Raw genomic sequence first — 16562 nt, 5'->3', positions numbered from 1 at the left:
GAGGGAGAGAGAGTATGAGGCAGGGTTAGTGAACAACATAATTTCAGATCCACATGAAGTGCATAGGTTGTGGATAGAAGATAGAGAATTGACTTGGTTGTATATATAATGTAGTAGTTCTGCAGCAGTGCTGGTGTTGGTAATGCCAGATTGTGACCACTAGAGGGAGTCAAAGGCTGAGAGGAACAGTTATTCTGATGTGGCAACAGTTTTTTGGCACACAGCAACAGTCTCTATGGGGAGAAAAAAGTATTCTTCCCACATGGTAATCATACATAAATTAAGTCATATTCCATCTTGGGTTTCTTATTGCTGACAAAACAGCGGGAGGGGGAGGCGGGGGAGAAGAAGGTGGAACAGGGGGAAACTCAGGCAGTGGGAAATGCTCTGTCTTTTCGACACCTCTAAATATTTCACAATCGTTAATCAGTCGTTGACCTGTGGCTAAACCCTCACATTGTAATTCATTCAATTACAGACAGTAAGATTTTTTATTTTATTTAACTAGGCAAGTCAGCTAAGAATAAATTCTTATTTACAATGACGGCCTACCCAGGCCAAATCCCGGATGACACTGGGCCAATTGTGCGCCGCCCTATGGGACTCCCAATCATGGCTGGTTGTGATACAGCCTGGAAGTGAACCAGGATCTGTAGTGACATTTCAAGCACTGAATTGTGCCTTAGACCCCCAAAAAACCTCATCCTCCAGATGACAAGATAACTAAGGAAGACATACGGAGCCAGCCACCCCTGACATTATTACAATAGCTGTAAGAGTAATTCAGTTAATGGACACTCCTACTGTCGTGAACTTAAGTTTTAATAGGGTGATAAAACATGACCTAAACAGCATTAAATATGGTAACAGTAATCAAGAGTCATGACCTGGATATAGTTAACATTAGCAGGTCACCCCAGTCTCTGGCCCTGGTAAGGAGGCAGTGCAGTCTAGCTGTAGATAGTAGGTACATTATTCTGCTCAGTTAGTCTCTTGTGACAGAGTTAACAAATAAAATGTTAAATTGAGGAGCTAGCTGAACAGAGCACACGTGAGTTTTGGGTGTCGAGATGACTACTCAGTAAACACTACCTACTCCATGACCTCCTCCAGCTCAGAGGGGTCCTGTAGGGGACTGAGTAAGTCACTGGGAGTGTTAGTAAGATTCTTACAGTCTATTAGCAATAGCTGGGCCACTGCGTTTTACAGGGGTCGTAGTGCACTGGGTTGATGAAGTAGAGAGAACCGGCATGAGGTGTAAGCATGCACCCCTGGAGTGGACTACGACCCAATACAGGCCTACAATGTTAATACTGGACATCCCTGTAAAGCTGTGTGGCATACGGTTGGGGAATTATACAAAATCATATAATCTTAATCTATTAAAGGCTAAAATGAAATTACTTCTGTGAAAGACCCAGACTAGACCAGAAGAGATCTTGGTTTGGTCTTGGTTTGAGGTGTTGTAGGCTGTGTCAAGGGGGTGAGAAGAATAGCCAACTGTGAGGCGTCTGAGAAACAAGGGAGGAGAGAGGAAAGAGAGGCAGGAGATGATTATGGAGATGGCCTAGCTGTCCGCAGAAAGCAGAGGAAAGAGGGGAGAGAGGAGTAGAGGAACACAAGGGGAGAGAGCGATAGAACAGGACAGAGGTGTGGGGTTTCATCCTCTAGTCAAAACAATCGTGGGCAACATCCTGCCAAGGCAGTTGACATCCCCACCACACTAAGCTAGATGTCCTTCTGCTAATCCTACCTCCTCCAGACCTCCTCCTCACCCTCCTCCACCTCCCGTTGTACAACCGACAGCTGACAGGCCTCTTAGACCCGTGGAGGTGATGAGGAGGAGGAAGATGCGAGACAGACGCTAAGCTAAACAGCCTCTGACTAATCCACCTCCTTTAAACCTTTTTCTCATTCCAAGTGTTCAACCAACAACATTCTTTGAAATGAGGAGGTGATGAGGAGGAGGCAGCACAGGGTTGAGGAAGAGGGAAGACAGGGTCGTACATTTGTCTAAATGGTAAAGTATGCTCCCTTGGCCTGGGGTTGGAGAGCCAGTCTATCTCAAAGCTGTTGGTTTTTCATAACTTTCAGAGGAGAACAAAGACCAGCACAGGGTTGGAATGTTTCACTGGCAGCTCTCTGTTTGGGAGAGGAGCACGGGTCTGAGGTGTGTGTGTGTGTGTATGTATATGTGTGTGAGAGAGAGACACACATACAGTATACGGCCTTGCTTTTTCTCTTTTGGCTGTGTGAGACAAGCTCAGCACTCAGGGTTGACCGCCACCTGCTACGCTGCTCTGAACCCTCTGATCGCAGACCAGGAGACGAAAGGCAGACACCACCAACTCTTCCTGAGAGGTAACGTATGTGTGTGTGTGTGAGTGAGTGAGAGAGAAAGAGAGAGAGAGAGAGAGAGAGAGAGAGAGAGAGAGAGAGAGAGAGAGAGAGAGAGAGAGAGAGAGAGAGAGAGAAAGAAAGAAAGAAAGAAAGAAAGAAAGAAAGAAAGAAAGAAAGAAAGAAAGAAAGAAAGAAAGAAAGAAAGAAAAAAAAGAAAGAAAGAAAGAAAGAAAGAAAGAAAGATAGAAAGGCAAGGAGGAAGAGAATAAGAAAGAGAGAGAGTGTGCAGACTCTCACACCAGGTTCAAAGACAGTAGAGACAGCAAGGCCGTCCCAGTCACCACAGGACTCCATTTTCTCTGGCTCCAACATCACTGGATCTCACTTGTATAAAACAGCTGAAAGGGAAGATACAGTAACCGTAATGCCCACAAAGTCATGTCTCTTTCTCTTTAAGGGTAAGAGAACACAGCAACATGCTCCGTCCGGACCCTTGCTGATTGGCAACCTTCCACAGATTGTATCACCGAGACACATAAGAGCTCAGTACAAAAGCCCTTTGTTTTAGTCATATTTACTCAGAGCTGTCAGCTCCAACAAGCAGGCCTTTGTCCGAGGCCTATCATTACAGTATGTCAGTTCACACAAACATGTCTGTCTTAGCTCACACATTAACTTGTTGGAAGTGAGTGTACTGCAAGACCCAAGTTTGTTTGTTGTAATGAACCGCACACATGGAAACTCTGTCAACCTGACCTCGACTAGCTGTGAAACACACTTTCTTATTTGATGTTTAGACATTCAATTTGCAGATTACTGACAGGTTATTATAGTGTACGTGAGCCAAAATGGCCGTCTGTCTATATGAGATATGCGAGCCACAGCAGAGACACCATAGGGCTAATGGAAACCAAATTGGAGTGAGAGAGAGCAGATCCGAGACAGAGAGAAGCCGTGTAAAGGTCAACGACTTTAAATACAAGACAGAGAGGATAGAGAATCCTGTACAGGAGAGAGAGAGAGGGAGCTTCAGAGCCAGGAAATTATAAGGTGACTGATAATAATGCAGTTTAATGCATCACACTTTCCCTCTGTTTGAAACGGCACTACGTGTGGTGTGTCAAGGTAGGTTGAACGTGTTAGCGTGTTTAGCAGAGAATTTCCATTCAGAAGGGACCTCTTGTTGTTGCAGCTGTGCAGTCAGTTGTACAGTATATATATGTACCTGGTGAGGTAGAATATGGTGTTTTTCTTGAAGCAAATTAGTATATTGGGCACAGCATACTTTCTTCATAAACTAAAATGTGATGAATGACATATTGGACCAATGTACCTATCACATACTACATCAACATTGGACTGGAGCTGGCTAGACAAACTGGCAAAACAAACGGGTGCCTTCAGGTTGTCGTGTATGTTCTCGGTCTGACTCTGTAGCTACAGGACGGATAAAAGAGAAGAACTCATGTAACAGAGAACAGTGGGTCTGGTTTCAAAGACGCCCTCCTAAGACGCCTCTCCTCTCTGTTACCACGTACAGTGGCAAGAAAACGTATGTGAGCTCTTTGGAATTACCTGGATTTCTGAATAAATTGGTCTGAGTCACAACAATAGGCAAACACAGTGTGCTTAAACTAATAACACACAAATTATTGTATTTTTCTTTTCTATATTGAATACATCGTTTAAACATTCACAGGGTAGGTTGGAAAAAGTATGTGAACCCCTAGGCTATTGACTTCTCCAAAAGCTAATTGGAGTCAGGAGTCAGCTAACCTGGATTCCAATCAATGAGATGAGATTGGAGATGTTGGTTAGAGCTGCTTGCCCTATAAAAACACTCACAAAATGTGAGTTTTCTATTCACAAGGAGCATTGCCTGATGTGAACCATGCCGCAAACAAAAGAGATCTCAGAAGACCTAAGATTAGGAATGGTTGACTTGTTGAGCTGGAGTATCTCTAAAAGCCTTGATGTTCATCAGTCCACGGTAAGACAAACTGTCTATAAATGGAGAAAGTTCAGCACTGTTGCTACTCTCCATAGGAGTGGCCGTCCTGCAAAGATGATTGCAAGAGCACAACGCAGAATGCTCAGTGAGGTTAAGAAGAATCCTAGAGTGTCAGCTAAAGACTTACAGAAATCTCTGGAACATGCTAACATCTCTGATGACAAGACTACAATATGTAAAACACTAAACAAGAATGGTGTTCATGGGAGGACCATGGAAAAAACAACTGCTGAGATGCTGTGGCATGACCTCAAGAGAGCGGTTCACACCAGACATCCTATGAATATTGCTGAACTGAAACAGTTTTGTAAAGAGGAATGGTCCAAAATTCCTCTTGACCGTTGTGCAGTTCTGATCCGCAACTACAGAAAATGTTTGGTTGAAGTTACTGCTGCAAAAGGATAGTGAACCAGTTATTAAATCCAAGAGTTCACATACTTTTTGTACTGTGAATGTTTACACGGTGTGTTCAATGAAGACATGAAGACATATAATTGTTTGTGTGTAATTAGTTTAAGCAGACTGTGTTTTTCTACTGATGTGACTTAGATAAGATACCATTTTCTGACCAATTTCTGCAGAAATCCAGGTAATTCCAAAGGGCTCAGATACTTTTTCTTGCAACCGTACATTTTACGTAAGGCAATCCAATAATCAAGATTTCAGATCTCTCTCTCTCTTTCTCCCCCCTTCCCCTTCCCTATCCATCATCTAGTCTAGTCTAGTCTGGTCTGGTGAGGTCAGGTCAGGTCACAGTGGCTCTGCACATCAGGCTTGTTGAGTTAAAAGGAGCAGGCAGAGGGAGCCAAAAGAAAGATGGATCCACTCTCCCCACACTCTCTCTATCAGCCTGTCTTCTCTCTCTCTCTCTCTCTCTCTCTCTCTCTCTCTCTCTCTCTCTCTCTCTCTCTCTCTCTCTGTCTCTCTCTCTCCATCTCCCTGTCTCTTCCCTCCTGACTTCTGCCCCCCCCCTATTCTCTCTCAGGAACCAGCTGGGACTGGTGAAGGGTTTAATTTAAGAGAGTGGAGAATTCCATGGCAGGGTTCCACAGTAACTGACAGCAGGTGGGGTGGTGAGTGTCGAGACCTGGGATAGGAGCTTCATAACCAGAACATCTCTGGGCCCTCTTACTCTCCAGTGGAGTAGAATTACCTCCCAAACATGATAAGTGTGAGACTGTCACGGTAGATTTTCGAGGCCAGAGATCATTTGTGTGGAGCCTAACGGAGCTAGCATACAGAACACTATAGGTTTCTACTTTCCCAGCCCTGGGTTTGTGCTCTGTTTGAGCATATTGAGCAGCCCAGTCGTAATAGAATAGATAGAGAATGTGGAAGGATGTGGACAGATGATACGGTAGGATAACCAGGCATACAGTCAGGCATGATCTAATATCAACACCTATAATGACACAGCCAGTGATATAGTCTGAGATTGTCCTCTGATGTTCTGATAAGGCGTGAGTCTGAAATCCTGTGGATGTCTATATCATTAAATCTACAATCCGCTCACAAGTCCTTAGAGAGTCTGTGGTTAGCTGTGACTGACAGGTGGACTCCAGCCCCCAGCCTCCACTTTATAGGCCCAGTGCACATCATAATATATGTCTTTCACTGTCATTACAGCCGATGGTATCAGTAATCAAATGATCATGATGTAGGATGATATAGTGGCTCATTTGGATATGGTCCATTCTTGTGTTAGTAGCGCACGATGATGTTGGATCAGAACAAGGAAGGGTGACTTTAGGTACTAGCGGTGATTCCAGATCGCGTGAGTGGAATACGCCGTAGCTCCCCCCGCCATCTCTCTTCTCTCCTCCTTCATCCCCCTTTCTCTCCCTCTGGTAACCTCCCCTGCTCCTTGTCACTTCCAGGTTTTCCAAGCCGTCAGTCATGAAGCAGCTATGCGGAGTGGATTTAAGACGCATGCTGGACTAATTAAACACACACCCTTGTGCGCACAAACACGCACACACACACACACACACACACACACACACACACACACACACACACACACACACACACACACACACACACACACACACACACACACACACACACACACACACACACACACACACACACACGGTGACAAAAATCCAGGCTCTGGGTCGGCGATGAGCCCTTTGTTTTTCTCCTTCCTTTCCATGGAGTCATTGTCAGAGAGAGGTCCCAAGTACTCCCTGCCAGAGGACCCCAAGTACTGAATTGTTAGGGAGTTTCGGCTTCTACAAACAGGCCGGGTGATGGTGGTTTCAGGCCCAGGGTTCTTGGGCTTCTCTCATTCAGTTTGTGTCGATGCCTTCGGGCCAGTGTCCAGGCCCAAACGAGTGGAATAAAAGCTGGAGAAATTGGAGGCATTTTTTGGGCCCGCCTGGTTTTCCAACGTTGTTGAGGATCATTATTTTCATTTGGTTGTTATAAGAATTGGTCCGGGTTCAGATTTGTTTGTCCTGCGGTTGATGGATACTCTGCCTGGCATCGTTGCACGTTTTTGCACAAACTCGCTAATACACACCCATATACACCAAGACACACATTTACACATACACACACTCTGTGGGGGCGAGCAGCTCTTTCGAATGGCTCCAATTTACAGGCCGTCGTAAAACGATCCATTGGATTTATGTGGATTACAGCGAAGCCACCGGGCCGAACCTAACCTAGCTGAGTCTTGCCTAGCGACGTCCACACACACACACACACACACACACACACACACACACACACACACACACACACACACACACACACACACACACACACACACACACACACACACACACACACACACACACACACACACACACACACACACACACAGTATATGCTTACATGTGACAACGTCAGAGCCGTCTTCTTCTAACTAACCCTCCCAACGAACCTCCATCTCACCATGACAACATCTGTCTAATCACATGCCTTGATGTAAAGAAGTTATCACACTTGATTACCGTTCTCATTCATACAGAGCAGTGTGAGTCACGAGTCATGACATGTCCACTCATTGAGTTTGCAATGAATGACATAATTGTTTATGCCTCAATTCAGATCACACAGCCTCCTGCTCTCCCTTTCTATTAGCTCTCAACAGTCTTTCTTAAGGCGCTGTACGAGAGAGAGTAGAGAAAGAGATTCTGACATGCTAATATCCTGGTTCTTTTTCATCCTGGTCCAAAGGAATATCACAGTTGCTGTGCCAGCGCTGAGCCCTACAATAGGTCAGGAGTATATCCCTAGACCCATCTCTCATACCAGCCAACACATGTATCTGCAGGCACACACACACACACACACGCACACACACACACACACACACACACACACACACACACACACACACACACACACACACACACACACACACACACACACACACACACACACACACACACACACACACACACACACACACACACACACACACACACACACACACACACACACACACACACACAAATACCTGCTCATTTCTGTCCATGATTTATTATGTCTGAAAAGAGCAATGGATGCGAAAACATGCAGGGAGAGAAAAACAGTGGAGCCAGTGACCATGGTATGTAAAGCTGGATATGCACATAACATCCCCCAGATGGTCCACATATGCATTTCACTGTCTGCCCGCTGAATCCCTTCTTGACAAGTCAGTGTTGAAAAATGATACTAGCATTAAACAGGTCAGTGTGTGTCTTGAACACACACTGTAGCTGTGTCCAAACTCTGCCTTGCCTTCTACGTACTAAAATGACATACTGTGTACTAATCAATCATACTACATACTAATATTTACAGCATAATGTTTAGTAAAAACATATGCAGAAACCAATAAATATCAACATACTTATCGTCCATACTGTGCCTGTTCCCTGCCAGTTGTTTATTTTTGTGGAGTGCGTCCCCTAGTCTGTCAAACACAAGTGGGTATGAAAATATGATTATCTTCCTCAATAGTGTGCAGCCCAAATAAGTATGACATCCTGGCATTTAAAGCATATTTAAAACATACTTTAAAACGTTCTATTTTTGCATTACCAAAAAGCCTACTATTAAGAACGCAAGTATGGATATTAAGGACACAGTGCGTCTCTCTCTCTCTCTCTCTCTCTCTCTCTCTCTCTCTCTCTCTCTCTCTCTCTCTCTCACACACACACACACACACACACACACACACACACACACACACACACACACACACACACACACACACACACACACACACACACACACACACACACACACACACACCTCGTGAGTTCAGGTTCATCACATCATCCTCAAAAGCATTTTTGAAGTTCCCTGTTAATTACGACACAATGTGTTCATAGTCCAGCCATATCAACACATGGGATAAACCCTGAGGGATCACACTGAGAGAGAAAGCTCACCTGTCAGCTCACCTGTCAGTGATGAACAACACACTACACAATAGCACAACTGTTAGACTGTGTGCGCAACTGGTCAACTAGAGTCAGGTGCAGGAGAGTAGAGATGAGTGAACAGGCACACTTTAATTGGCAGATGCAAATCAGTCGGACGCAACAGCGTCACAACACTCCAGCCAAAAGCAAACGAGAATAACGCACTGGTCACACAAAATAATGTACAACAATACAATACCACGGGTTCAAAACAATATCCCCCAAAAAACAGCCTGACGCGTCACACAATAAACATAACGAACAATTACACACACAGACATGGGGGGGAATAGAGGATAATATACACCTAGAGTGATGACGGGATGTAAAACAATTGTGCGGGAAAACAAGACAAAACAAATGGAAAAATAAAGGTGGAGCGTCGATGGCTAGAAGACCGGTGACGTCGACCGAACAAGGAGAGGAGCCGACTTCGACAGGAGTCATGACAACAACAAATCAAGTCATAACATGATACTGTATCAGCTAAGACACCCACAAAGCATCCTTTACAGTGAGTATAGAATAATAAACCTACCCACATTTCCTACAAGCTCATTAGGCCTATGTGTTAAAGCTTGTAACAGTACGTAGAGTTGGGAGCTGCATAATGTAACCAGCTTTCCCAAATAATAGGGTGATGTTATAGCTATTAGGCGATAAACGATGTCTAGTTAAATATCTAGTTAAACTGTGATTGATTCATACCATATTTTTTCCAGGCTTCATTTTCTTTCACTTGGATACTGTGCCAACAGAAGATTCAGGCCTAGGACCTACGGTGCTATTAAATCTTAATCGCTGAACCGATTGAGACTAAATATGCAGCATTTACCGTGAATGCAGTCTCCACTAATGCAAGAACATTGACTTTACATTTTGATCACGCTGTAACGCTGTAACGCTGTAACGCTGTAACGCTGTAACTGAGGTCGGTCCAGTGATGATTTAGCTTTATGGACAGCTGGGGAAATGGGAGCGGAGAGATTTCTCCATCCCTGCATAAACAACACTTAGGCCTCTCTGCCAGATGGATGCGGAGAGAGCTGCTCGCTCCAGACCAGAGCCACTGGCAGACACTGTGCAGGGGAGAGAGCTGCTCGCTCCAGACCAGAGCCACTGGCAGACACTGTGCAGGGGAGAGAGCTGCTCGCTCCAGACCAGAGCCACTGGCGGACACTGTGCAGGGGAGCGGCTCGGGCTGCACAGTCAGACACACTGGCAGGGTTAGGAGAGGGGAAAGGAAATGAGGGAGGGGGTGAGGAAAGGGGAGACCGTACAGGCCGGGGAGAGGCATGCTCGCTCCAGACCCACTAGCAGCAAACCTTAAAGACAGGGGAGATGTGGAGGCTTCAGTCCAGAACCACTGGCAGCAAACCTTAAAGACAGGGGAGATGTGGAGGCTTCAGTCCAGAACCACTGGCAGCAAACCTTAAAGACAGGGGAGATGTGGAGGCTTCAGTCCAGAACCACTGGCAGCAAACCTTACAAGACTGGGGGACGGAGGCTTCAGTCCAGAACCATTGGCAGCAAAACTTAAAGACAGGGGAGAGGTGGAGGCTTCAGTCCAGAACCACTGGCAGCAAACCTTAAAGACAGGGGAGAGGTGGAGGCTTCAGTCCAAAACCACTGGCAGCAAACCTTAAAGACAGGGGAGAGGTGGAGGCTTCAGTCCAGAACCACTGGCAGCAAACCTTAAAGACAGGAGAGAGGTGGAGGCTTCAGTCCAGAACCACTGGCAGCAAACCTTAAAGACAGGGGAGAGGTGGAGGCTTCAGTCCAGAACCACTGGCAGCAAACCTTAAAGACAGGGGAGAGGTGGAGGCTTCAGTCCAGAACCACTGGCAGCAAACCTTAAAGACAGGGGAGAGGTGGAGGCTTCAGTCCAGAACCACTGGCAGCAAACTATAAAGACAGGGGAGAGGTGGAGGATTCAGTCCAGAACCACTGGCAGCAAACCTTAAAGACAGGGGAGAGGTGGAGGCTTCAGTCCAGACCCACTGGCAGCAAACCTTAAAGACAGGGAAGAGGTGGAGGCTTCAGTCCAGACCCACTGGCAGCAAACCTTAAAGACAGGGGAGAAGTGGAGGCTTCAGTCCAGAACCACTAGCAGCAAACCTTAAAGACAGGGGAGAGGTGGAGGCTTCAGTCCAGACCCACTGGCAGCAAACCTTAAAGACAGGGGAGAGGTGGAGGCTTCAGTCCAGACCCACTGGCAGCAAACCTTAAAGACAGGGGAGAGGTGGAGGCTTCAGTCCAGAACCACTGGCAGCAAACTATAAAGACAGGGGAGAGGTGGAGGATTCAGTCCAGAACCACTGGCAGCAAACCTTAAAGACAGGGGAGAGGTGGAGGCTTCAGTCCAGACCCACTGGCAGCAAACCTTAAAGACAGGGGAGAGGTGGAGGCTTCAGTCCAGAACCACTGGCAGCAAACCTTAAAGACAGGGAAGAGGTGGAGGCTTCAGTCCAGACCCACTGGCAGCAAACCTTAAAGACAGGGGAGAAGTGGAGGCTTCAGTCCAGAACCACTAGCAGCAAACCTTAAAGACAGGGGAGAGGTGGAGGCTTCAGTCCAGACCCACTGGCAGCAAACCTTAAAGACAGGGGAGAGGTGGAGGCTTCAGTCCAGACCCACTGGCAGCAAACCTTAAAGACAGGGGAGAGGTGGAGGCTTCAGTCCAGAACCACTGGCAGCAAACTATAAAGACAGGGGAGAGGTGGAGGATTCAGTCCAGAACCACTGGCAGCAAACCTTAAAGACAGGGGAGAGGTGGAGGCTTCAGTCCAGACCCACTGGCAGCAAACCTTAAAGACAGGGGAGAGGTGGAGGCTTCAGTCCAGAACCACTGGCAGCAACCCTTAAAGACAGGGAAGAGGTGGAGGCTTCAGTCCAGACCCACTGGCAGCAAACCTTAAAGACAGGGGAGAAGTGGAGGCTTCAGTCCAGAACCACTAGCAGCAAACCTTAAAGACAGGGGAGAGGTGGAGGCTTCAGTCCAGACCCACTGGCAGCAAACCTTAAAGACAGGGGAGAGGTGGAGGCTTCAGTCCAGAACCACTGGCAGCAAACCTTAAAGACAGGGGAGAGGTGGAGGCTTCAGTCCAGAACCACTAGCAGCAAACCTTAAAGACAGGGGAGAGGTAGAGGCTTCAGTCCAGAACCACTGGCAGCAAACCTTAAAGACAGGGGAGATGTGGAGGCTTCAGTCCAGAACCACTGGCAGCAAACCTTAAAGACAGGGGAGAGGTGGAGGCTTCAGTCCAGACCCACTGGCAGCAAACCTTAAAGACAGGGGAGAGGTGGAGGCTTCAGTCCAGAACCACTGGCAGCAAACCTTAAAGACAGGGGAGAAGTGGAGGCTTCAGTCCAGAACCACTGGCAGCAAACCTTAAAGACAGGGGAGAGGTGGAGGCTTCAGTCCAGGCCCACTGGCAGCAAACCTTAAAGACAGGGGAGAGGTGGAGGCTTCAGTCCAGAACCACTGGCAGCAAACCTTAAAGACAGGGGAGAGGTGGAGGCTTCAGTCCAGAACCACTGGCAGCAAACCTTAAAGACAGGGGAGAGGTGGAGACTTCAGTCCAGAACCACTGGCAGCAAACCTTAAAGACAGGGGAGAGGTGGAGGCTTCAGTCCAGAACCACTGGCAGCAAACCTTAAAGACAGGGGAGAGGTGGAGGCTTCAGTCCAGACCCACTGGCAGCAAACTATAAAGACAGGGGAGAGGTGGAGGCTTCAGTCCAGAACCACTAGCAGCAAACCTTAAAGACAGGGGAGAGGTGGAGGCTTCAGTCCAGAACCACTGGCAGCAAACCTTAAAGACAGGGGAGAGGTGGAGGCTTCAGTCCAGAACCACTGGCAGATTGTGCACGGAAGAGAGGTCGAGGAGTCCAGGCCAGGAGACACATGGATAGTCTTCCACTGACCACAAACCACTAATAACTGTGAGAACATGGTCAGCAGAACGAACAAGACCACAGAAACACAAAGAGACCATCGTGAGAACACAGCTGGTACAGCTGGTACTGAATATAGTAACTTGTAGCACAAGGAAGTCAGCTTGTGTCACAATACAGTTTTCAGTTTCATCTTTAAGATACAATAAAGCAACAGATAAAATTCCATGAGAAAACTCATCAGAATCGATAGTCCCTGAGGGCCTGAACAGAGTCATTCACAAAGATAACAAACAACCATAACAAACTTTTTTTCTATTTTTCTTATTTTTTCAAAACTATTTTAATAAAATGTACAAACAATATAAACATACACAGACAAAACACAACAGACTGATGCACACGAACATCAAGGACATCATCCCTGCCCATCACCCCTGCTCCCAACGCCTCCATCTCCAGCACCACTTCTACATGACTCCAAACTGCATCCCTCTGCCCTTCTCTGTTGCCTACACCCTTTCAATATTCAAATAATAATGCATTTGATTAATTATTCCAAACTCACAACGATGGAGGATCATTTAATTCCAGTTTTTAAGCAATTATTATTATTTTTTACTCACCCTCAGGCCAAGGGCCAACAATGTGTCCCCAAACACACACACACACACACACGCACACGCACACACACACGCACGCACGCACGCACGCACACACACACACACACACACACACACACACACACACACACATGGCTGTTGTGGTGACCGTATTACCGCCACATCTCCAGTCATGGGTCACGACAGCTTTAAAATTGTACTTTTAAAACTCAGATCACTGTGATTGATCAATTTGAAGAAAGAAGTTCAACAGGTTGAAACTGAATGGAAAACATGGTCATTGTGGATGTCTAACGAAATGGACAGCGATCCCATATGCATAATTAGAGCTTATACATATTCATAGGCCTATATATATGAGGCCAAGCTAGAAAAAAACCCCATAAAAGAATGATTATACAGTACATAGAGCATGCAGAATAACATTATTTTTTTTAAAACGGATTTAAAATGTATTTAATCAGTTAGCCTATAAACATATTCGAGTAATCACTTTTGAGTGTGGACTGTATAATTATGCATACTAGATGGACTGGTTACCTTATAATACACTCCAAAGTTGGGTCAATAGTGCATGCTGCGATGCTGTTGGTTCAATAGTGCATTTCTATTGGTTTTTTAATAGCCTGGTAGTACCCAGGAAATTTTGGGGATTCTCATAATTTTTTATATTTTTATAATGAATAATAGGCTACAGAATATTTCACCACCGTGCGTTTCCATCTACTTCCCCTCTCTCATTCATGACTTGCTCCAGCACGCAGAGAGAAGAGCTGTCAACAGTTTCATTCATTATGTTTTGTTGTGAAAACATGTTACTTTCCATGTTCCCGAACAGATGTCACTTGATTAAGCACTTGTTATGTGCAGCAACAGTGTTGGGAAGCCCATAGCATACAGAGTTTGGGCGGAATATCACCTGTTGCGCAGGGAGAGACTGCATGCCCCTCAGACAGTGGTTGATGCATGGAGTGAAATAACCAAAGTAGCCTATCTGAACGAACAGGTGGGAAAGCGCCTCCATTCGGTACACCAGAGCATAGCGGGTGGTCCTTCTGTAGCTCAGTTGGTAGAGCATGGCGCTTGTAACGCCAGGGTAGTGGGTTCGATTCCCGGGACCACCCATGCGTAGAATGTATGCACACATGACTGTAAGTCGCTTTGGATAAAAGCGTCTGCTAAATGGCATATATTATTATTATATATTATATATTATTATGTATTTTTTCCCTGCACCTGTTCCTGCACACTTAAAAATGGGCCATTTTGAAACTAATTTAACATGTTAGTAAAGACAATACTAAATTGAGAATAGTCTGATGGGTGATAATATGATCAATTGAGGCGAGAACAGTGTGTGCAGCCTGAGGAGAGAACAGTGTGTGCAGCCTGAGGAGAGAACAGTGTGTGCAGCCTGAGGTAAGGAACAGTGTGTGCAGCCTGAGGAGAGAACAGTGTGTGCAGCCTGAGGAGAGAACAGTGTGTGCAGCCTGAGGTAAGGAACAGTGTGTGCAGCCTGAGGTAAGGAACAGTGTGTGCAGCATAAGTTAAGGAACAGTGTGTGCAGACTGAGGAGAGAACAGTGTGTGCAGCCTAAGTTAAGGAACAGTGTGTGCAGCCTGAGGTAAGGAACAGTGTGTGCAGTCTGAGGTAAGGAACAGTGTGTGCAGCCTGAGGAGAGAACAGTGTGTGCAGCCTGAGGTAAGGAACAGTGTGTGCAGCCTGAGGAGAGAACAGTGTGTGCAGCCTGAGGTAAGGAACAGTGTGTGCAGCCTGAGGTAAGGAACAGTGTGTGCAGCCTGAGGTAAGGAACAGTGTGTGCAGCCTGAGGAGAGAACAGTGTGTGCAGCCTGAGGTAAGGAACAGTGTGTGCAGCCTGAGGAGAGAACAGTGTGTGCAGCCTGAGGTAAGGAACAGTGTGTGCAGCCTGAGGTAAGGAACAGTGTGTGCAGCCTGAGGTAAGGAACAGTGTGTGCAGCCTGAGGTAAGGAACAGTGTGTGCAGCCTGAGGTAAGGAACAGTGTGTGCAGCCTGAGGAGAGAACAGTGTGTGCAGCCTGAGGTAAGGAACAGTGTGTGCAGCCTGAGGAGAGAACAGTGTGTGCAGCCTGAGGTAAGGAACAGTGTGTGCAGCCTGAGGTAAGGAACAGTGTGTGCAGCCTGAGGTAAGGAACAGTGTGTGCAGCCTGAGGAGAGAACAGTGTGTGCAGCCTGAGGAGAGAACAGTGTGTGCAGCCTGAGGAGAGAACAGTGTGTGCAGCCTGAGGAGAGAACAGTGTGTGCAGCCTGAGGTAAGGAACAGTGTGTGCAGCCTGAGGTAAGGAACAGTGTGTGCAGCCTAAGTTAAGGAACAGTGTGTGCAGACTGAGGAGAGAACAGTGTGTGCAGCCTAAGTTAAGGAACAGTGTGTGCAGCCTGAGGTAAGGAACAGTGTGTGCAGTCTGAGGTAAGGAACAGTGTGTGCAGCCTGAGGAGAGAACAGTGTGTGCAGCCTGAGGTAAGGAACAGTGTGTGCAGCCTGAGGAGAGAACAGTGTGTGCAGCCTGAGGTAAGGAACAGTGTGTGCAGCCTGAGGTAAGGAACAGTGTGTGCAGCCTGAGGTAAGGAACAGTGTGTGCAGCCTGAGGAGAGAACAGTGTGTGCAGCCTGAGGTAAGGAACAGTGTGTGCAGCCTGAGGAGAGAACAGTGTGTGCAGCCTGAGGTAAGGAACAGTGTGTGCAGCCTGAGGTAAGGAACAGTGTGTGCAGCCTGAGGTAAGGAACAGTGTGTGCAGCCTGAGGAGAGAACAGTGTGTGCAGCCTGAGGAGAGAACAGTGTGTGCAGCCTGAGGTAAGGAACAGTGTGTGCAGCCTGAGGTAAGGAACAGTGTGTGCAGCCTGAGGAGAGAACAGTGTGTGCAGCCTGAGGAGAGAACAGTGTGTGCAGCCTGAGGTAAGGAACAGTGTGTGCAGCCTGAGGTAAGGAACAGTGTGTGCAGCCTGAGGAGAGAACAGTGTGTGCAGCCTGAGGTAAGGAACAGTGTGTGCAGCCTGAGGTAAGGAACAGTGTACAAGCTTTTTTGCGACTTTCTCAAGTAATCAATAGCCTATAGCCGCATCATGCATCCCATATACAGTATGTTTTGATTTGTAAGATATTCTAAGGGTTGAATTATTAACAATTAAAGTTGCAAAATAACAATAATAATCTAGCGCAGCCTATAGTATCTGTTTCAAATGATCACATGCATGCACATATGCGCAATGATAAAAATATCCTTTCAATTTGA

General features: G+C 46.6%; 1 protein-coding gene across 50 annotated transcripts in view; it reads right to left on the bottom strand.

Moving 5' to 3' along the window:
• The window catches only part of LOC118368739 (elastin-like), an 87152-nt gene that overhangs the window by 38587 nt on the left and 32003 nt on the right, over positions 1 to 16562 (bottom strand). The gene's annotated exons all lie outside the window — the stretch shown is intronic.

This window comes from Oncorhynchus keta, chromosome 1 (assembly GCF_023373465.1).
Source record: "Oncorhynchus keta strain PuntledgeMale-10-30-2019 chromosome 1, Oket_V2, whole genome shotgun sequence".
Lineage (NCBI taxonomy): Eukaryota > Metazoa > Chordata > Actinopteri > Salmoniformes > Salmonidae > Oncorhynchus > Oncorhynchus keta.
Note: the sequence above shows the minus strand (reverse complement) of the source record. Positions and strands in the feature narration are given on the sequence as shown.